Source organism: Pseudopipra pipra, chromosome 6 (assembly GCF_036250125.1).
Source record: "Pseudopipra pipra isolate bDixPip1 chromosome 6, bDixPip1.hap1, whole genome shotgun sequence".
Classification (NCBI taxonomy): Eukaryota; Metazoa; Chordata; class Aves; order Passeriformes; family Pipridae; genus Pseudopipra; species Pseudopipra pipra.
Genome location: NC_087554.1, coordinates 65,647,505 through 65,671,263, shown reverse-complemented (window position 1 = coordinate 65,671,263; position 23,759 = coordinate 65,647,505).

Here is a 23,759-nt window from a genome sequence, read left to right as displayed (position 1 = left end):
TCAGGAAATTTCAAGTGCCCATGCAGAGAGAACTACACCATAAATTTTATTTCTCCAAAAGAAGCTGGTTATTCTATTAGGGAATCCTTTCAACTAAAACATAAAATAGAAAACATAAGCAGCAGGGGTTCTGCAATTCATTTTTTATGAATAATCTGTGGCTAGATCGTAGAATCAGGTTGTGGTGCTTCTCTCTAAAGTATTTTTTGGCAAAAAAAGTCCAGGAACAAGAGCTTAAAAAAATCTTCAAGTCTTGTTCATAGATATGGTTAGGAAGTATATTCTTAGAACAAGGGACAAAGCACTGGTAAACTGAAATTTTAATATTTCTGCCTTTCCTGATATTAGCAAGTTCTACTGTTCATGTGGAGGTGTAGTTTTGGGGTCCTATTCCTCTGAGTAGCCAAATTACCACGTTCTTACACATCTACCATCATCATCATGGCTGGGCTTCGCGAACGAAGATTTGGGAAAGGCTTTATCCACATTTGTTACAGGATCTACTATCATAGGGAAGAATGAAAGCACAAAGGCTTCATCTGTGTAAGTCAATTAATAAGTGCCAGAGAACATTCCCAGGAACTCGATCCTCTACACTGTCACAATGCACAGCTGTCATCCGTGAGATTTAGCACTGTTCCAAATAACCCCTGGGCAGGTTCAGGAGTTAGATGGAGCAGGGAACATCACCTGCAGCAGCTGTCCTGGAGACGGGTGAGTTTAGTATTGCAGAGGTGGTTTAGAGCCTCAGCACGGTGCCAGTCATGGTAATTTTCCTTTCTTCGATTACTACTGCTCTCAATACGACAAGCAGGAGAAAAATTTTTTCATTTTCACAGTGACTTTCGAAGCAAAACCAGTTATTGAAAGTGATGTTGCCTTGAGATAAATAAAGATTTAATGGGAACTTTTTTTCTGAACTTCGCTATACAATTGTGTGGCATTTTTCCACATTCTTTGCCTTGTCTTTTAATATTCCCTAATACATTTGCAGTGGAGACTATTGGAGTACTTCAAACACACCCCAGCCAAACCAAGCTACTTTCCTACTTCCTCACGTAGTGTTCATAGGTGTTTTGTGATCATAGGTTTCAATTTTTGCTATTCATTTACACTAAAGCAGATAAAGCGTTTAAACCTGAAACTCAGAAACAAGAAATCCCGGCTTCCTAATGTCTCTGCTGTCTCAAAGATAAAATCTTCACTATGTTTATTTTCATAAAGTTTGAAATGTTAATACCCAGAAAATACTTGCCTATCTTTCTACAGTCTATCTCTATACCTGTCTCTCTCTCTTAGACATCTGTAAGGCTGGGATTACTCTGGTACTGTCAGTGAATAAATGCCACAGTTATATATGGTACCAACAGGAAATCTGACTCGGACATGAAAACAGCCAGGCTCAGTGCAAAAGTTGTTTCATCCTTTGACTGAATCAATCAATAAACTCTTTGTTTCTTTGATTTCTTCTTTGTCTTGTGCACTATCATGGTCCTAGGGCTGACTAGTATGTTCAGGAGTGTATCAACATTATTCTCATCCTAAATCCAAAACACAGCCCTGTACCAATTGCTAAGATGAAAATTACCTCTATCCCAGTTGAAAGCAGGACATAGATGAATGTTCAGCTTCTGAGCTGTTCAGCTGTGGGGAGAGGAACCAGATAGGCTGCAGTGCAGTTGCTCAGACTAATTGTCAAATACCAGAGATATATGATGAAAAATAACCCTGCAATTTTGGCTGTGAGGAGTTGCTGTGAGTCACTGAACCCCCAAAGGATCAATATCAAGAGTGCTTTTGTAATGTATTCTAAACTTGCAGCTTTCAATGGTTGAAGTTAAACACAACATGCCGTGGTATGTCTTGTACTATGGCATCTTTCTCACAGTAATGTTTCTCTCTCCATTGGTTTGTTACCCCAGTCCCTTCTCTTTCTCTTTATTCACTCTCTTCAGAAAATGGAAATCATGTTTTCCACAATCCAGGTTTCTTTAGGGTACAACTGTTCTTATTAATCTCATTTTACTATTGTAATTAATTGTTTCAGTAGATAATAATAATAATACCTTCTTCATTTTGGAGGACTTCTGTTGAGTTCAGAAAACTACTGCATATCTTTTAATTCTGAGGTTCAAAGAAATCTTAATAAAACAATCATCCAACCTAACGCTGTAACTTGCTGCCTTCTCCAGTTCTGGCTAGAAAAATAATGTAAAACTGGATCACTCCTAAACTGAGCACATAGAGTCTCCAAGGTCAACAGATCTGACGTTAGGGATAAAGAGGGTTCCAGAAGAGTAGCCACATAGCCCTACATACTGTGTAACAATTATGATAGAATTCTGTTTCAATCAGAAAGTCTCGAAGGGCACCGTTCACAGGCAAATAAAAATGAGCAAGTTTTCATGAAGAAGCTGTAACAATCTCCTTGTCTGGTTCCTTCCTCACAGGAGCAGAAGAACATTTAACCCTCTGTCATCATCTGCTAACCCTCTCCCAGGCTGCCCCATGCCATCATCCCTCTCCTTTTGTTGTGCTCATTCCTGCACTACTTGGGTTCTCCTCGGTGCCTCATTCCCTGTGTGCTATCAGTCTCTCTTCAGCTGTACATCAACAGTCATCTGAGAGGTCACCTTTCCTTCTTTTTATTTCTGTTACTGATTAGAATGTTTTTAAGGTCCATTTGTTCTGTTTTAATTAGTAAAGGCCCGATCAGGAGGGCTGTGCAGCCCATCATTAGCAGTCTGAGCACTACCACTGATCTGTGGATTACTTTGCACGTTTAAACATCATTGCTTGACTGTTACATCCACTTACTATAGCAGGAGTTGTTAAAGATAAGCATATGAACAATTTAATGTTAAACAGAGAAGGAGAGTTGGGGTTCACTTGTGAATTTACACTAAAAACATAGAATGATGTCTGTCACCCAAGATGAACATGCAAATTACTTCCCTTGAGGAAGAGAAGCAACCAAAGCACTAGGCTGATTCTTGAGGGGAAGGATTTTCAACAAAGCAAAGAATCTGTTCTCTGTTTGATTGTTTGGTTTTTGGCTTGGTTTTGTTGGTTTTTTTTAAACTCGCGATTAGGCCATTATGTTTTCAGTACATTTTCCACTAAAAAGAAGTGAGGACTATGCTTATTCTCCATTTACCAGCTTTGAGTTCCTGCCCAGAAATGATCTATCCCTCTTGAAACTGTCTAATTCTAAAACAAACCTGGTGTCTTTTGGGAGGTTTTTTGTTGTTGTTTTGGTCCATATTTTTAAGTAAACTGAGAAATAAGTTTTTGCATTCTGTGAAGACTGACAGAAAAGAATCATTTTGGTTAGAAAATTCCTCTGAGATCATCGAGTCCAATAGCCAAGGCCACCACTGCTCATGTCCCCAGGTGCCACATCCACATGGCTCTTAAATTCCCCCAGGGATGGGGACTCCACCACTGCCCTGGGCAGCTGTGCCAGGGCTGGACAACCCTTTTGGGGAAGAAATTTTTCCTAATATCCAACCTGACCCTCCCCTGGACCAGCTTGAGGCCATTTCATCTTGTCCTGTCCCTTGTTTCCTGGGAGCGGAGCCCGACCCCCCCCGGCTCCCCCCTCCTGTCAGGGAGTTGCAGAGCCAGAAGGTCCCCCCTGAGCCTCCTTTTCTCCAGGCTGAGCCCCCCACCCCAGTACCTCTGCCATTCCTCATAACACTTGTGCTCTTCACCATCTCCATTGCCCTTCTTTGGACACATTGAACAACCTGAGACTTTTATGTGCAAATTAGTCTTGCAAAGTTGCACAGTGTCAGGGACACTCCTTCCTTACTCCTTTCAGATGTGTGTCTCGCACAGTCCTGGGATGCTGATACTTAAGGACCCCCAGGAGTGGAGCAGAGGTCCAGAGAGGTTGTGGGAAAACTGTCCTCAGAAGCTTTCAAGAGCCAGCAGAGTACAGCTCTGAGTGACCTGATCAGAAGACAGTGCTGTCTTCAGCAGAAGGCTGGAGCAGAGACACCCCTACCCCCTCTCCCATCCTGCTGGGCAATTCCAGCCTGTCACTGCACTGCGTCCCTCATGTCACAGACAGCAGTCACCCCACAACCACACTGCAACCACAGCTCCGACTGCTCTGGGTCTCCATAGCAACTCTGGGCAGCATCGGATCTGAGACAGCAGTTCCCAGAGCTGCGTGGGGGGGGTTCTCCATTGGGGAACCTCCTGGGGAGCTGAGGGAGCCTCCAGGAGCACATAGCTCTGGGACAGAGACAGATGGGACCCGGGTGGGGCCAGAAGCAGTGGTGGTCGATCCCCTTCCTCCCCGAGAAGGAGCCCCAGGGGAGAGTGAGTCAAAAAGCACCTCCAGCAGTGCAGGCTCGCAGGGCCTGGGTTAGACATGTGAACCTGGAGGTCTGCAGGAGGCCGAGGCAGCACTGGATCAGATCAGCCACAGAGCTGTACCTTTGACCAGGAATAATCAACTGCAAAGCCATGAGAGGAGCCCAGCAGCTGCTGAATGGAGTGAAGGGCCCTTTGGGAATTATGGCTGAACATCAAGCAGCAGAAATATGGTGGTGCAACAAAAATAAGCACTCAAGCCAAATGTGTTAAAAGGTATCACCTGTGGGGGTTACCTCCTTCCTGCTGCACTGCAGCAGCATTTCTTCTGCAACGTGATGACTTCCCATGTGTCCATGGAACCCCCACTCCAGTTCAAGATATTTGAGGCTCTTTTTCTCCTCTGTCTCCAGACAGATGTTCCAGATGTTGAATGTCTGGGTGACAGGGACAATACGTTGACTGCTTGGCTGGAGCCAGCTTGAGCAGGCAGGGAAAGGAGTCACCTGGCAGGAGTGGGAAGGGAAAGAGGAGATTCAGACTCAGGAGCTGGGGGAGAAGGAAAGGAAACCCGGGTGAGTGAGAAAGGAAAAAAGCTGCTTGGAACAAGGTTTTAAGCCATAAGCTGCCCAGAGCAGTTACATTTTATTTTAGGCTTTGTAAAAGCCTTTGGTTCATTATAACCTTGAATTAGCATCCAGAGAAAGAGTCACACACTCTCCTCTAACAGAAATTCTTTTAATTTAGTGAGAAAAATAAGATATTTTGGCAAAAGGTTTTACAGGAGTAAAATACAACCAAGAAAAAGCATTTCATGAAAACACTCAGCAAAAAAACCCATTCCAGAGAATCAATATACTAGCTTTAGTAAAACACAATGCATTGGTTTTAAGTTGACCACAAGAGAAGGAAAAGAGTAAAAGAAGAAAACAGATTAAAATGGCAAAGAAGGAGAGAAGAAAGAGAGAAGAAGAGAGGGGAAAGAAAAAAATGGTCACCGACAAGATCTGATGGTTCCTATGCTTCAGGTTGCGGGAGAGAAGGGAGAGAGCTGGCACAGAGTCTCATGTATTTATGGAGTTCGGTTTTCCCTCCCAGGCAGGATGTGCAGTCAGTGCCTTCCAGGCCAGAGTGAGAGGTGCTGTAGCCAGTCACAGGCTCCAGGGATGTGGGGTGAGTGGGCTACCAGGCAGCTCTGCCCTGACTGACAGCCTGGCCGCACGGCCTCCAGCTCTGCAGCGTGCTCTGCGTGGGTGCAGCCGTGTTGGCTGCAGCCCTCTGGCTCTGCCGTGTGCTCAGCAGGCCGGGTGTGACACGGCAGCCTCACCATGTACCTGCAGCTCCAGGCCCAGCCCTTCCCCACACACACACTCTCACAGTGAGTTGGTTCCAACCCATATCAATAATTCAGTGAGACTCGGATCCAGTATGTCACACAAGGTAGTTGATTTTGTTTGGGGATACCCACTGTTTACTGTTTTGTACCATTTTGCTATGTCGAATTACTGTTCTGATTTGAAGCAAAAATAAGCATCCCTTCCAAACATGCTTGCAAAGGTAAACAGCCCAGTGATGCTGAAAGGAGACCAACATCAGGCCAAACAAGGAGGGAGGGGAAACACCAAATACCAAATCAATAGATACCCAATCTCCTTCTCCAGGGAACTGATTGGGACTATGCAGAATCAATTTAGTACACCTGAGTTGTCATAAAGTAATCCTGAATCAAGTTCAACTGGTGTGGCATAATTGTTTGCACAAATTGTCAAGGAACTCTCGTGTGAGACAGTACACTGAAGTACAAAATCAGTGATATGGGTGGACATAATAGCTGTGGGAAAGTATAAATGTAACTCGTGGGCAAAAAAACGCATCCACTGTACACATAGACGTGCTGTTTGTTTGGAATGGGGATTTTGCTGTGCATGCTAACAAGGAGAGTCTTTGTGCTTGACTGAATGAAAGAATGGTTTTAGATTTCTGGTCCAGGAACTGTTTTCCTATAGCTCTGTCCTTCAGGACCCTTAGCTGCCTCTTGTCCCCTACACAGACCAGCATCCATTTAGAAATAGTGAGGGCTCTGTGACTGCGACCATCTGACTATGCCCTGCAGAAGTGAATAATGATTTTTTTTTACAGCTCTGTTGAGGCTTACACCAAAGAAGTATAATTATCTATTAACATCGGTACTCCTTTAAAGTGCAACTCTCTCTTGATATTGCCATACTGCCATTCCCATTACTTTCTACAAGACTTTCCCATAAGAAACGTACTTTTTTTTCCCCCTCCCTCTATTTTTTTACCCTTCCTTCCATGTAGACGCTGTCCAGCTTTTTTTGGTAGAAAAATTTTAGTAAAGATTTAAACCTGAAAGCTACAAAAGGTGGGGAGACCAAAATAGCAAGGACTGTCTCCTCTGCACAGATACATTTTCTTCTTCTTATGAAATTTCCAGTATAGCAACGATATTTTTTTTCCCTGAGTCCACTTACAGTTTGTTGAAGGCAATTAAAGTGGCTGTTTTGTACCAGTTTCCTAAGAAATACTTAAGAAAAGCGATCCAACCCTTTGTGCTCAAAACACACTGAAGGGTTGGGTTTTATCTGTGAGGAAAGAGAGCCCTGACAGCAGGACTTTTTGTCCTTTTAAAATGCCCTCAGATGCCATTCACAGGAAGTGTCAGTCTGGAAAACAATTAGAAGCTGATTTACTGCTGTGGAGAAAATGTTCAGAAGCCTTGAAGTTGTCAAACATTTCATCCAGCTGCAGTGGTGCTCAGAGAGGCAGTAAAAAGAGAGGGATGAAGAGGCCATCACACGGGGAGCCCTGGTTTTTTCTGATGTGAGGTTGGACGGGTGCTCTGTGTCCCACAGGACAGGCTCAGTCCTAGCCCTGGGCAGCAAGGTGAGGGGTGGGCACAGGTGTGAGGAGCTGGGAATGCTGCTCTGGGATGGGGGCTCTGATGCCCTGGCCCAGCTGGAAACCCTTGTGGTTAGGCAGCATGAGCAGGAGCTCCACCAGGAGCCTCTGGCAGGAGGGGTGGGATGCTCTCGCCATCAAAGATACTTTGTTTTTCACAGATTTTGTATTTTTAATTAGCAATTAGCATTTGACTCCACAATCTAATTAGATAAGAAATTATCTCATTAGATTTCAAGATGTTAATTTGTGTTGTGTCTGACTGCTTGCTTAAATGTGTTTGGCTTTAATCCACAGCTGGAGAGTCCTGTCTCAGATTTCTGTGCTGGATTAGAAACCAGTGTCCTCTGCCAAGAAAGATTTTTGTAATAACTGACTTTCATGCCCATCTTTTATTTATTTTTGTTTTAAACTACACTAAGAGGACTGATCTTATTAAATCGCCTAGTTCAAGGCATTTTCTGTAGATCTTAAATATTTATTTATGACCTTTTTCATTTTTGTAATATAATTTTAATAAGTATAGAGGTCAGATTTCAACCAAGTAATTCAGTGCCAGTATTTGGAGATCCTGAGCTTTGTCATCCCATAGTTTGGCTCTGTTTGCTTTTTATTGTGAATAGAATGAGATAAGGAGAAAAATAACTGTATAGCAGTCCAAACTCTGGTGGAGGAGCCACGTTTCCCCTGGGGCACAGCTCTACATCAAGTCAGAGCAGTTGCAGTATGACTGAAAACAGTTGTGCCCTCTCTACCCCCCTCTTTGGCTTTCACATGCCATCAGGCACATCACCCAGGTTTTGCAGGAGCCTGCCTTAACACTGGCTGTTTAGGAGCCGTCAGAGCAGGGGCATTACCAAAACCCAAGTACTCAGACACCACCTTAGCACAGTGTCAGGAATAACCACAGTGTCCAAAGGGCCTGGAGAGTTTGCATCACACCTACATGTCTCCAGAAGTACAAGAAGCATTTGAATATGTGCTTCCGTGATTCCGAAAAGTGGCCCCAGTGGCAATCAGGGCACTCCCCATGCATAGGGAGTGCTGTGATTCCTCTGTGGTACCAAGGAAAGTCACCGTAGCCCTAATTGTGGACCTGCTTTGTCTATGAAGTACAAACCTTTTTTGAGGAAATAGCTTGGGCTGTTTTATAGACTAACAGAAAATACAATGATCTGAAAAATGTTTTGCTAGTGAGGCACAAGATAATCCAGAAAAAAAATAACCAAATCAAAATTCTTCCTAAATTTCATTATTACTGTGTCTTTTGTTTTTCTGCTTCTTGAGTGATAGGGATTTTGTGACCAATAGTCTACAGTGAGAAAGTGCTGAACCAAATGCCTGAGTCATCAGCTCCCAGGAGCTAATGCTGGAGCTGAGGCAGCAGGGACACCTGGATGGAGCAGAGGGACCAGGCTGCCCACCCTGATAGGTAAGCCCTGGGTTTATAGCTGGCCCAGCACGAGGACATCCCTTCCTACCTGGTCCCCTCTTTGTGGCCCAGAGAATCAAAGCACGAAGTGGACACAAGCTTGGGTTCCTGCTGGGAGCTGATATGCTGTTGGAGACAGTCATGAACTGCTTCTGCTTCCAGAGAATTCCAAAGACGTATTTGCATTTTCATTCATTCATAATTAATGTAGTGACAAATAGCCCTGCTGAAATAGTGCTTCTTTCCCATCCCAATGCCTGTCTCAAGCAGTATCTGATGTTCCAGTTATTCCATGGCCTAAAGAAGCTTCTGAGTGTAACAACACACAGGGGATCAGTGTGCTGCTGCCACATCCCAAGAGCTTCAACCAAGGGGATGGGGTCACCCACAGACCTGCAGACAGCACGCCCTACCAAGGCATTGCAGCGGGGCCCTCCTCACCCAGCACTGCAGTTTCGTAATTCCTGGGCCCTTTTTGCCTTTATCCCAGTGCTTTGAGCCAGGTTAAAAGTGCTGACATGATCAGGAGGGGTCCCTACCGAAGGTAGGCCCTCGGCAGACACGGTGGGATGGCAGGATGAGCCCTCTGCCTCGCGGCAGATTCGGATGAACAGACCCTCCTTGCTCTGCTCTGGCTAGGGAAGCAGCAGAGGAATTTCCAGCTGCTGTCACGCTTGGTGAGCTCTGCTTGTCTTATGTCCTTGGATTTTACTCTTCCTGTGAGTCTCCTTCACTCCTTTATCTCTATCTTTTGAGAGTGATTAATGCATTGTTTCATTTTAAGTCAGTTCGGTATCTAACCATTCTACTTTTCCTTTGTTCAACGTTTAGGTTTTGAAAGTCAAACAGCCTGGGACAGGCTTGCAATCACTGCATTATCAAATGATCACATTCCTACATGAGACAGCCGATTGTTACTGCCAGAAGCCCAGAATGCTACAAAAATGAACTCTGGACCAAGGGGAGATCAGGGAGGGGAAGTCAAACCACGACAAAAAAGAAGAAAGAATTTGAACAATTAGCACACAAATATTTATAATCTCTTCTCTGCTGTAATACCTCCTCCATGCTTCTCTAAAATCTGCAAAAAAATCTGAAATCTGGTACAGTATCTTAACAGAAATCAAGAGAAACAGCGCTCAGCAAAAACTTCCACCATCTTGTAAAAAGCTGAGGAGCCTGAAGCACCTATTGAAGGGAGGAGAAAGGTGGACACTAAATATTTGGTTAAAGATGACAAATGAGTTCATTTTGATGTCATTTTCAACCCAGTACCCACCTCTAACAACACCACCTGTCATGAATCACCACATTAGCTCTTCAACATAAGAAAAGGAAAAGAACTGAGGAACTGTTGAGTGTGAGCCAGAAAAAGTAACACTGTACTGCATGATAACATTTCACTGACTTGAGAAAAAAAGAGACTAAACAAAAACCAACCTTTACAAAACAAATACAATTTCAAGAACTCAGAAAACTTTATGAAATGTAATTGAAAAAAAAAACACACAAGGATTATATCAAGGAAATAGAAAGTAGAAAAAACACATTCTACTTGATCTCATAGAGCGATTGCAGCTTGTAGTCAGAAGCACAGAGATACAGCATCATCCAATATAACACAAAAATAAATAAAAATGTAGTCAGTAAATCAGAATATTTTTAAAATCTCATTAATTCATGGTGACATACAGCTGTACAAAACTAAGAATGAACTAAGACTGAACAAGGTAAAAAGAACCAAAGATAGAATAAATTGTACAAGCAGAATTCACCCCTTCTAGACAGATTTTATATTTCACCTTCAAAATTTAATTTAAACTTTATTAAACATTAAACTGTATTAATTGAAGAATCTTGCAGTAGATACTCTAAGGTGTTCCTCTACAGTTTGTCCCACTACTTAATGTGCCCTGACCTTTCACAACTTTTTTCCTAGCTGTTGAAAGTAGCCAATATTTGAAATGTTGTTTGCTTTTTTCCTCCCAAGTAATAACAAGTTATCAAAGCATTCCTGTAGAAAGGATGCTTTTACTTCCAAATGTTTCAGCTTGTATGATTAATATGTATTAACATGAAATGATTTATACCTATTTTACAATACTTGGATTATTCTTTGAAAATTCTGACCGAACCCTGTTGCATTTGGTCAGGCCCTGCTCTGCCAGGCTGGGGCTGTGCCACTGGTGAGAGCACATCTCTGCACAGCCTGGTGCTTCTCCCACAGGAATTCTGCATGGAAATACACTGCAGTGTTATAGAATTAATCCTGAAGATTTGTTTGCATTTTTCCTTCTATCTTTTGAAAGCTGAAGGAAGAATGACATCCAATACATTTCACACCTAACAAAAAGATTAATTCTGGACTTATTTTGAGAAAATTTCAAGTGCCTGGAAAATTTCAAATGCAGCCAGGCTCCAGAATGTTACAGTCCCAGCTCCATTCCTGGGAGAGGAACTGTTGTCCTGAGCCCAGGCTCTTTACTGCAGGAATCTCCTGTTCTCACACAACCCTGCCCCATAAGGGCACAGCTTCTCTCTTACATGGCTGCTGCTGGGGACTAGCAGCAAAAATCTGGCATTGAGGCTTCAAAAGACCCATCTGATACCTTTAACAAAGCCTTTGCTGTCATGTTATTCTGTGCAGAATGTCGGCAAGACACAGTCTTGTCCTTCACCTTAGAAATACAATCTCACCTTTGAGTTAATATTATATATAAACTTCCTGACAGCTAAAGTGGGGATTTTCTGGCAGTGCCTACATTTAAAAATCAGAATATTCCATGACAGAAATAACAACACTACTGTTGCCACCAATAATAACTATTATTATTATTATTGATGTTGTTATGATTATTATTATTATTACTACTACTACTACTACAAAAGGAGATAGTGCAACTCAGTTCATGCAAATAGCCCCAGTGAAATCAGTTAGGAAAACCATATGGAATCAGGGTGGCTTCTTGAATGACTCATTACACAAACAAGTCAACATTGTAAACATGAGTGCTTCACATAGACAGAAAATATGGAGAACAGCACTTGGCCTCCTAAGTTCCATAACACTTCCTGGCTCAGACTGCTTCTCAGCCTCTTTGTACATTTTAATAGTGTGGTTTTTAATAAGTTAAAATGATCTGTTTGGTTCCTCAAGAGAATAAAAGTCTTTGTTAAAAACAGATTGTTGCCTCAGTTTTATTAATTAGGAAAATTATAATCCACAATAAAATTTTTGAATAATTTCTTCTGACATTGAAAAATGATGATGAAACTAGAGGAAAGTCAAAGGGGATATATTCAGGCATTACGGTTTTTCTGTACCTTCAGGACTTCACATTGTGGATGTGAAGAGACACACGTGTAAACCTTAGTTAGGGAATATAAGCAATTTTATCAGAAGCAATTTACAAATTAAATCATCAGAAAGGATCACCTGGCTCAAAAATCTTCCCAGGTCTATTGACGGTGGCTGATCTCTCAAGGGCTTGGTGAAAGGAGTGTTCAACAGTTATTGGAAAAACAGAGAGAGACACAGGTAAATAAACTTGAAATGTCAAATAGATATAAAAGAGCTCATTCTTACCTTGCTGCTCCTGAGTAAAGTCCACAGAAACCTCGCCGGCAGCTCTGAAGCCTCAAAAAGAAGCTGCTGCAGAGAGCACAAAGCTGGAGCTTGCAAGGAGCAGGACTCATAGTCTTAAATACAGGCACACCCTGAAACATCCAGTCTGAACTATCTCCAACCCACCTCTGTGGTTTGGTTTTGGTTTTACTATAGGTCTTGTTCCTCGGCATCCCAAAGGAGGTGGTAGAGCTGTACTTGGCTCCTGGCTCACGCAGAGTGCCAGGGAAGGCGGAGCAGCGTTTGTTTCTCTGTGCTCACCCAAAGAAGGTAGGTGTGACACTCAGCTGTGGGACCCCCATCAGTGTCCCCAGCATGAGCCTCTTGTTGCAGAGTTAAGGGTATCAGCATGGTACTGAGCTGTCACTCCAGCAGTAATCATGATCTAGCACTGGTTGCAGAGGAATTTTACCTTAGCTTTTGGACACAAGACTTCATGGCTTGTGTTGCTTCACATGGAGAATTGTATTGTCCAGAGAAACTGCATATTTCCAACTAAAAAAGTGAATGTGTGAATTCATCAAATGGGTGTTTTTATAGGAGTTATTTATTTAATGAGTTCCCCAGTAACTTTGGGGAATAAAAGTTTGTAGCCACACTGAATAACTGCATCAAAACAACTGTGGAGAATTATAAAAACAAATACTTTCTCCCTGCCCCCAAATAACAATAATCTCCTTCAAACAAATGTGTGAGAGCACACATCAGGGTGGGACATAGCTGCTGAAGCCATGGCATGTGATGAGGGGCCCCAACACCACTGTCCCAAAACACCAACAGCTTCTGGAAGAGTGAGCTGTGCCCTCCCAGCAGCTGCATGGGAGAGCAATGGAGTCTTCAGAGGGAAGCCTGTTTGGTGTCTGACCCAGGAGAACAGGGTCTGGTTGTGGACAGCCACAGGGGACACTGAGGGCAGGACCCCCCACCCTCTGTGCCCCCATAGTACCTTCCTGCTGACTGCTTTGCCAGCTCTGGGAGTCGTGAGGAATAAACCTTGACAATTTTCCTAATTGGGGAATTTCTTATCCACATTTTCTTCAGCTGCTTCCTGGGACTTACCAGGCCTGTCCCACAGCCTGTGAGGGACAGGAATGGGAACCCAGTGACTCAGGGCACTTTGTGTCCCCACTGCTGTGGACTTGTCAGGGGACATCCCTATATGCCTATAAATTCCTACTTTATGGCCTGTTTGACAGGGATGGACAGTCTTGGAAATAAGGAGAGTTGGAACTGATTCCAAAGTGGGACTGGTCTTCTGACAAAGGCACTTTTTCCTTGCTGGACTGTTGGCATTACAGAGTTTTTGAGAGCGCACATTCATTTTCCACACGAGTGTTTCTGGGTGTAGATTTGTGATTCTCCAGACACAGGTGGATTTCTGCAGCTTCTTTACTGAAATGTGAATATTATCTAAAGAAACTTGGGCTGCCAAAATGAAATTACATGTAATGAAAAGACTTGCTGCTTGGAGCCTGTCAAAACCCATTTGCTATTTTGGGTGGCATTCAACAGCCAGCAGTAAGAATTTGACGGGCCTTTATTTCACACCTTCAAAGAGCTTTAAACAGCTCAAAAGCCCAACTGTGGAAAACACCAGGGAGGAAAATATAAGCAAGTGTGAGTGCAAGTAAGAACGGAACAGGCACTGTGAGAACAGGTGTCTCTGAAGCTTGGTGGTGCCCGGGGAATAACAGTGGAAGTGCTTTGAACTGACCTTTTTGCCAGTGCAGACTACATTCAGCAATAGTTACCTCATAACTCTTTGTCATGGGTTAAAGTAATTACTGTGGTAAAGCAACTGCATGTGCATTCTTCTACGGATGTGACAGAAATTAAAATGGCTGTAAGAATTTAGCACTGATCATCAGTGTTGGCAAGTTATGCCTTTCACTGAATCACTGTCACATATGAAGGCTTTAATTGTGCTATATAATTTTCCAGCCACAAGTGACCAAAAAGAAAAGATATATTTCTTTATTACAAGATTTTTTTGTAATAGGAGTTAATTTGATTTGCTGTTTCACCTTTCTCAGTAGGAATGTCCTTTATATAGAGGATTTATCAAGCACTTTTGATGTGCTTGACCACTGAAGAAGTGATCTATATTTCACAGATAGAGCTGCTCACCTTTATAAATTTTCATTGCTATTTTGTGTTGCGGTTTTGGATGGATTTGTTTAATTTCTACAGTATTTCATTTTGCCCTTACTCCTAAATTGCATTTATAAGAGAAGGCTTCCAGCTGAATTAATTGTCAAACTGCCATGCTTCTCTTTTGGCAAGAGCCAGCTGGGTCAGGCTCTGTCCAGCCCATACAGGTGTTAGAGACAGAAGATGTCCAGTTCCTCCCTCCACTGTGAAGCTCAGCAGAAGTCACAAGCAAGTGTTGGAGGAGCTGGGAGCCATCAGTGTGGAGTGTGCACTCCACTTCCCCTTGGATTGGGGCTGGCTTAGCTCCTTGTTTTAGGGTAATGCTGCCAGAACAACATTCACAGATTCACTTTCCTCTTGTGCTCTTGATGTCCTGGGCATCAAGAGGCTCCACTGATTCCCCTGTTTCACCTGGCTCCTGGCCAGCTATGTCCAACAGGGTGTCCCAGCATGAGAAGCAGCAGCCAAAGGGCCACAGCTCAGGATCTGCTGAAGCTGCTGTTGCTGTGGCCCTGCTCGGCACAGCCAGGGATAAGGAGCTGATACAGAAAGGTGATAGGGAAGTCTGAAGTGGGACTGACACATCTCCAGCCAAAATCAGAGTCTTGGAAGCCCTTTCTCAGTTGCTGCTAAAACCTGGGGTCTTAAAACACACAGGTTGGGTTTTTTCCCTTGCAATATGACTGTCCTTGGATACCTAAACCCTTCCAGAAGGTACAGCAGCAGGCCAGCAGCCCCAGGGCACACTGCAGGCAGGCTGAGGGAAATGCCTCCATGAGGTTTAGTGCTGGGACATTTCTCCCTGAACTCTTCACTCCTCGGCCTAGAGCAGCTGTAAAGAACATTTCTGCAGAGGTGGTATTGGGCAGCCCAGGAAGGAACTGTGTCAGCTCCCCCTCCTTGAGCTGCAGGCCTTCGGTCACACCAGGATGGCTGGAATATAGAACTCTGCTTGGAAGCTTCAATTAACCAGCCTACTAGATGTTAATGACAGTTCACATTTTCCTGCTTCATATTACTCCTAATCAATTTGAATAACAGATTGCCATGGAAGACTGAATTAAACTATCTCTGACATTAATTCCATTTTTCTTTTATGTTTAATGATATAAAGCTGCTAACTGCATTATAGTTACTAGTGATGGATTTTCAAGAAAGCAAAGCTGTTCCAAGTTTCTTTAAAAAACAAATGAATAGGAGGATATTTAGTGGGATTTTTTTCCTTGCAGATTTATGTCCTGCCTAGGAATCTATAGGGACATAGAATAAGTTGATGTAGAGAAGCTTCTTAGTGCCAAACATTTTGTTTCCTGATTGTTGCTGAGGTGCAATGCTACTTTGTGTGATACATAAATAATTGTGATTCGTGAAACAAATGGGTGATTACATCAAAATAAAACAAACGGTTGTAAAACTTAATTACAGCCTCATAAAGAAATAAAACAGACCCTTACAAGGTCAAGAGGCCTAAAACCTCCTTACTATCCTAAGAATAAAATATAGCAGAACTTTAAATCTTTAGGCGCCTGTTCGTCCAAGAATACATGAATTATGACTGGTTGTAGAGATAACCCTTTTAGCTTTAGCTGTAAGAAAACCCATCTATTAAATACTTTGCAAAAACCTGTAGAATGTATATGTATATGATATAATTAATATGCATGAAGTAGCTAAGATAAATACTAAATGTACCCTGTAGTAGGGGTGTGCAGATTTGGGAAACTGGTCCCATTTCTGTCACCCTTCTGTCACCCAGGCTGCTTGCTTTTACCATATAATAAACTATTATTCGAAACTTATAGAAACTCGAGGCTTTGTTTATCACATTTGGAAGAAAGGATGTGCATGCAGGGAACTTGTCTCTAAGAGTCAGAGTAGAGAGACATGGCAAAACTACCTCATGAGGTGTTTTTCTGGCATCACTCCAGCTCTGAGCCTGCAAAAGAGTGCTGACAAGCAGTGGGTTTTGTCAGTCACCTTTACCTCCTAGACAAATGTTCCCTGCTTATGGACACTCACTCAAACCCTCACATTGTACATTGATGGCCCATTAAGAGTGTGATTGTCACTCTCATCAAGAAGAAAGTTAGGAATCTCTTGCTAAAAGAAAACAGAAAGGGTTGGATATTTATTCTCTTTAACTAGAGTCACAAATAATTATGTCTCTTTATAAGACTCTTAAGAAACATCAAAACTGGTAAACTGGCTCAGGACAGATTTAAATTTCTGGAATGATCCATCATGTGATGAAGTCAAGATGAGAAAACTGTGCAAGACGGAGGCTAATAAGTGCTCCATGGATAAGAGATTACCCTTTTGTCTTGAAAATTAAAGTTCAAGAGATAGGGTTTCAGGCTTTAATTTGTTTGCACTATCAAGGAGTTGAAAAGGAACTGATTTCATACACTCTTGTTCCTACAGTTTATGCTGGATGTAGTTCTTCAGTTCTTTGATTCAGCTCATACACTGATATTCAAAGACTCTAAAAGATTCCTTTGCATAACTCTTTCCCCCCAAAAATTGTAATGTTTTGTGCTGCTGTGGCATATTTTCTGCCACAGCGGAGGTTGCAAGACACAGCTTGGTGCTTCTGCTGCTTTTGAGAGATTTCTCACACACCAGGTGAGTTGATCACACAGTTGTGGTTTAAAGCCAGTCCCCAGGTGCTGAGACAGGAAACAGCTTTGTCAAGACAAGTTGATGGGATCACTCTTTTGAACACTACCTAGTGAAAATAAAAGCTTTTCAGCACTGATGAATTCTTTTGTCTCTCCAGTGCTATACTGCAGCTCCTGGCATGGGGGTGTTAATGAAAAGAACTCTCTTTGAGGATAGATCTAATACTCAAATCCTTTGGCATTCATTATTTTTCAAGTGTCATGTTATATTTTACATATTTCATTCAAAGATTCGAGTTTAAGTTCAGTCATGTTTTTCAACTCTAAGACCTACGGTGTTTCCTAAGTTTATTTGTCACTCGTGGATTTCTACATCCTTACTTTTCATAATACCCTCTGGAATTCTCATAGTCAAGATAACTGTAACAATGTAAATGTGAGTAGGCTAGAAATACACTTGGACTCTGAATAACAGTGTTTTGAATACATCTTACAAAAATTCTCCTCATTTGTCTTTCTTAACAGGATTGCTGTCAGAGACTGAAATGGTTAATGATTTATGCATTCCAGGAGTTTGCAGGCTTTGACTTTTGCATTATACCTCAGATGGGCAGTTGGGCCCATCCCTCCCTCCAGTGCTAAGCCCTAAAAAGGCAAACAACTCCTCGTCCAGGGAGGTGCAAAAGCATGCTGAGGGGATATAAACTGCCTGGTGACTTTGGGATTTCGGGTTCTCCTTCTCCCCCACCGCCTGTGAACCACCGCTCTCAAGCCTCGCTGGATCCAGTGGCCGGTGACTATATCCATTTCTTTTGTGTTCTCAGCTTCTCTTTTCCCTTACTCTCATCCTGGTTTTTTTTCTCTCCCCTAAGCAGTTTCTCCCCCCCCCCCCAAAGTTTTCTCTATGTTGCATTGTTGTATGACAGCACCCAAAACGCTAGCATACCTGTTGATACAAAATTGTTAAAATAAACTTTGTTTTCAGACACTGATTATTTAGTGTCATTTCACTTTAATCCACCCCAAGGGAACTATTGATAAAAACTTGAGTTACCCCCCCCCCTCCTTTTCCTGGGGCGGGTGGTAACAATTGCTCCAGCTGAAAGGGAATGAGTCTATTGACTCGTTAGAAACAGAGAGGTTTTTTTCTCTGACAGTGTCATTTTCACATCAAAAAAGGCTAACACTTCAATTCTGGAAGGAAACACTCTCAGTATAGCAATTTTTCTAATTATGATGGGAATTCTCATGGTAGTATTTTCAACTAAAAACACAGCTTCTGGAGATGTGGTCTCAATCCATTGTACTTCTATTTTACTTGTTAAAACATCAATGAATACCTTAGGTTCTGTTAAAGTATATAATTATTTAGACCATTTTGGATTCTATTTATGCCTAGGTCTTCATAAAGTGTGAGTTTAATTTGTGATTTTATATTCAAAGGCTGACTGTACTTTAATTTTTCTCTTTAATGATTGTTCCAAGCAATTGTTCATTCTGACATTTTGTTGCAGTGTAACACATTAGTCAGTATATTAGCAAACCATTTTCTCTGCTTGGAGAGATGCCAGTGTCTCTTTAAAGGTGCTCTGAGCATGCAAATGAAACCTACAGCAGCTCTTGGCCAGGTGATGGTCAGTGACACAATGGAAACCTCAAGGTGAGGGGCAGCAGGAGGCACAAGAAAGCAGCTGCAGTTGGCAGGGATTCTGCTGAAGGAGCTGGTCCCCACACCAGCAGGCTTTTGTTCTCTCTTGCAATCTCCTCCCCCTTCCAGGCAGCTCTTACCGAGGCACCATTCGCCCGGTGGGTTGTTCCTTCAGGGTCTCTGCTCTGCAGCAAACACAGCCCCACACCGCAGGACTCCTGCTGTCCTGTGCAGGGGTGTTCTCATGCTGGCCCAGCCTCGGGCACGAGTTACACAGCCCCAGCTCTGGCTGGCACTCAGGGGGCCCTTTTCTGTGGTAGCCAAGGAATTAAAAATCAAACCCCACCTGTGCAGCCGGGTGAGCCCCTCACACTGAGCCTTGCTGAGCTAAGGAAGGGGCTGTCTCCAGTTACTGCTGCACAGTCTCCTTCAGTAACTGAGCCAGTGAAAAGAGCCTTTCCTTTTGTGACACTTGTTTCAAACCCTAGAAGATGAGGAAAGTGCAATGATAAAAGTACCCACTTTTTCAGACAGCTAAGCATCCCCACCGGTGACACCCCCTGTGCAGACCACACACTCTGTGATTGTCTTGTCACAGGGTCACCTGCCTCCTGCAATGACCTTCAAGTGCTCCAGCCACTCTTCAAGATCATATTTGTTGTTAGCAAAATACAAAATTGATTATAATTAACTGAGATAAATAATTTGAAATGGAAATGTAATTGAGATGAGACGATGAAGAAATTAATATTGAATCTAGTGAGGTAACTTAAAATACTTCAAATTAAGATTACCTTGATTCTTTATACTAACTGCCAAAGTTTAAATATGCAACAGGGTTGAAATTTAGGAAGACAATGTTGGCACCCTTGAGACATCCTTTAATGGTCGTACTCCAGCAGTCAGACAGTGACATGCCATACAAGACCTGTGAGCCTCCACAGCTTCATTCAGGTAGAAACTCCAGAGTACAGAAAAGACCAATACTAAAATTTCTCCCGTCTTCCACTGGTCCAGAATGTCCATTTATACTCTAGTGGCAACAGAGAAACACTGGGCAAACTTGTTCTCCAACTACATGCAGAAATATTATCTTGTCAACTAAAATCAAAGTATTAAGAACAAGAAAACTGTTTTCTATATACCCTTTTTCATAACCCCTGAAGATTACTTATATGGAAAAAGAATATTTATGCAGAGGCTTTTTTTAAAGCCACTGTATGTAATTTTGCTTTCAGCAAAAGATATTCCATGTGACTCAGTTTTCTGGGTCTTTTTCTTTAAGCAAAGTCAACTAAAAACCTCTCTTGATTTCAACTTCCACGTACCATCCTAAGCAGCTCTGTAGGCAGGTGATGTTCTGGGCAGACGATGTACTGCCAATGTCTCCTGGGGGATTTGGAAGGCCCAGCTCACCAGAGGACTTAGCATAGCAGGTTTATCCATCTGGGAGTCATTTGATGAGAGGCTGGTGCCCAGGCATCTTTGATCCTCCCAGGCTACAGCACATGGCAAAGTGCAGTGGGTTCCCAGGGGTCAATAGACTATGGTCTCAGCCTCTAGAGTTGGAACACAGGTACTTGCCCTGAAAAAGCCCCTAATTCCAGCTGCCCATCACGTGTGGGCTTGCTGAAAGTGCAAAGGGATCACCGGCATGTGATCTGAGACCAGCAAATAACAAATATCACCACTGTCAAGTGTTTAATCACTGCTCACCTTTTATGTTTATCTTAATGTTGATCTTTAAAGAGCTACTTGAGCTGCACTGAGTGAAGCCTCTGGGCTGGACTGAAGTGTGCAGAGCAGCAGAACTGGTCAGGTGCTCTGGAAGAAGCTTGTCACCTTCCAAAATGGGAGGATATTTCTCAGTTTTCATCTGAGATGCCTCATGGTGTAGCAGTAGCAGAGTCAAGGCTAAACTTTGCTGAGCCACCGGGACTTACCTACCTTTACCTCAGGTAAGGGAGGAGTTGGCTGACAGAAATATGGCTAGTTTTCTTTGTTTTAATTGCTCCTTCATGGAGAAAACATTGGCTGCTTCTGTTGAAAGAATTCTCACAGAGATGTAGGACTGTCCACATTGTTGAATTCCTACACAGAAAGACTGTCTGGTTGTGCTGTGTCTTGCCCGTATTTTGAAGAGGTGCAGCAGATTATTTTCCTTTTCTCCTGTATCCAGGTAGAATTTCTCACATCATTCCTATTCTCTGGTCGCCCAAAGAACTGGAAAAGGCATCTTGAATCAGCATAATCTTATCACACACGACTTCACAATGTAATCCTCTTTATGTGGGGAAGGTGGAGGAGAAGCAGCCAGTTCTCCCACAGTGCTGACAACAGCTTGCAAGACCTCCCTTGGCGAGGCTCTTGATGGACTATGATAGTCTCAGTCCTGGTACAGTCAGTAATGCACATCTAAACATACATCTCCTTTTACACTTCCAGTGTTACACTCATTGACAAATGCAACAGCCTGTAGGCAGACCCTACTCTGGACTTTAATTCAGATTTTTAAAAAAATTTTTCCTAAGACTTCGGTTTTGATGTAAAAAGCAGAATTAATCTTCTACTAAACTATATTATGCTTTCAAACCTTAAAAATGCATTTAAAATTTTGTTTATTGCCACGTTTAATCCTAAATTTCAAAGAAAGTGATGTCATGACTCACACCTGTTTGTATAATCTAGCATTATTCCCAGAAAGACTAATCAACAGATTTGATGCAAAAGATTAATTACAGTCCTCTCCAGAGACGGTTTGTTTACTAAACAATCAGCCATATGCAAATTCTTGATGTACCATGCCATGTTTAATGGCTTCTTGAGGGAGTGTAAGGTTTTGTTTTTGTTTTCACACAATTACTTGGCTGAGGAGCTGCTTTTAGGGAAGAGGTGGAAGTTGGAAGTGCTTGAACTTCCTCTTTTGTCTCATGCACCTATAGAAGAAGCTTTCTGCGAAAGCAGATGGAGCTGGCTTCTGCTTTCACTTTTAGGATCAAAAGCCAGAGCAGACTCTTTTGGAGCCTGTTTGCAGTGAGCACTTTGCTGTGCACACCCTGTGTGTCAGTGACGGCAGTCGCAGCCGGGAAGCCACGCTCGGTGCTCACAGGGCATGACCCCGGTGGTGCAAACCAAACTCGAGAAAACTGACTCAAGGGAAGGACAGTGTGCTCAGCACAGGCTGGGGATTTGTCTCCACACCCAGCCTGAGGGGGGACTCAGTGAGCACCAGCTGTTGAAGGATAGATGGATTTAAGTTGTGGGTTCTTGGAGGAGAGTCCTGTGGAGCCCTGGGTGCATAAATTCATAAATTGATGCATTATTCACTTGATTTTATTTGTAGTTTATGGTGTTACAAATCATTGTATGGTTCTGTTTTAGGTCAATACACAAATATTTGATTGTACTTTTCAGCCTCCAGGGGAATAAAACACTCTAGTGTCTTCCAGTCTGGAGCTGTGACACTGAGTGCTAATGAGATAATAGAATCACACAGATTCACAGAATGTCATGAGTTGGGAAGGATGCAGAAGGATCACCAAAGTCCAACTCCTGGCCCTGCCCAGGACGCCCCAACAATCCCCCCCTGTCCCTCAGAGCATTGTCCAAACCCTCCTGGAGCTCTGGCAGCCTTGGGGCCGTGCCCACTGCCCTGGGGAGCCTGGGCAGTGCCAACCACCCTCTGGGGGAAGAACCTTGTCCTGAGATCCAACCTGACCCTGCCCTGGCACAGCTCCAGCCCTTCCCTGGGTCGTGTCCCTGTCACAGGGAGCAGAGATTGGAGCTGCCCCTCCACTGCTCCTCACGGGGAAGCTGCAGACCCTGGTGAGGTCTGACCTCACTGTCCTCTGCTCCAGGTTGAACAAATCAAGTGACCTCAGTCACTCCTCATATGGCCCCTCCAGCCCTTTAACATCCTTGTGTGCTTGTTTTGGATGCTCTCTGTCCAAGCTTTGCTCGGCCCCGGCAGATGAACCTCAGGATTAAAGGGTGGGCTCAGTTCAGCGCACGCTGTGTCTCACCTAAAAAAATCCACTGCGCAGGCTCGAAGGGTTTATGACCTTTCCCAAATCTTCGCTTGCGAAGACTGGCCATTATTTAATAGCTTTATATCTTTCTTATACTGTGGTGCCCAAAACTGCACAGAGTATACTGGTACTAAATGCTGATGTTCATTTTGGATAAATCATTTGGGTTGCTAATTTTGCTTAAAGCAAGTGTTACCCTTTCCTTGTTTAGGAAACATGATTGAAATATGTTTTTTTAAAAGCTTCTGTGTCCTTGCACAGTAAGCCTTTACCCAAACTATCTGCTAGAATATTTAAGCTCTGAAAATCAGCCTGTGATTGTATCAGTGCAGCATCCCTTTCACAGCTTTGCATGACTGTACTTACTATTAAAAATGGGTAGTTTTGATCCTCTCCTCTAATTAACTTTTAATTGCTTCCGAGTTATTAGTATTTGAAATATGTTTATTCTCCCAACATGACCCACCTTTTGGGGACATCTTGGCACATAGTTAATGAATACTGAAAATTCTATTTTCATGTACATACAGTGAACATTATATGTATATATTACATATTGATGTACTATTATGTTATATATTTTATTTACAGACATATAAAATACATACACTGTGTACAATATATGTGTGCCTATTTTTGGAATCATCTGCAGAAATCTTGTACAGTCAGAGGTGTTTTAACTGTAAAGGAAAGATAAAGACAATCCCACTGCACAATCTAGTAACAACAGCCTAGTAAATCAGCTTTTATTCCCAGCCTTCTTTCTTTGTATGCCTGGAAACACATTTTACGTAACATTTAAAAAGCAGGACATTTATGACAAATGGCATTAATCTCATACTGCTTAAAGTGCAATTTCAGTGGCACAGCTTAACATTTGCAGCATCACAAGTGACAAAATTTCATATGCTATTAATTCCTTAACATTCTCTACCCCATAGTCACAGACAATATTGATATATGGAAATCATTCAGCAGTCTGTTAAACTTAATGGTGGAAAGGGAATTCAGAGGG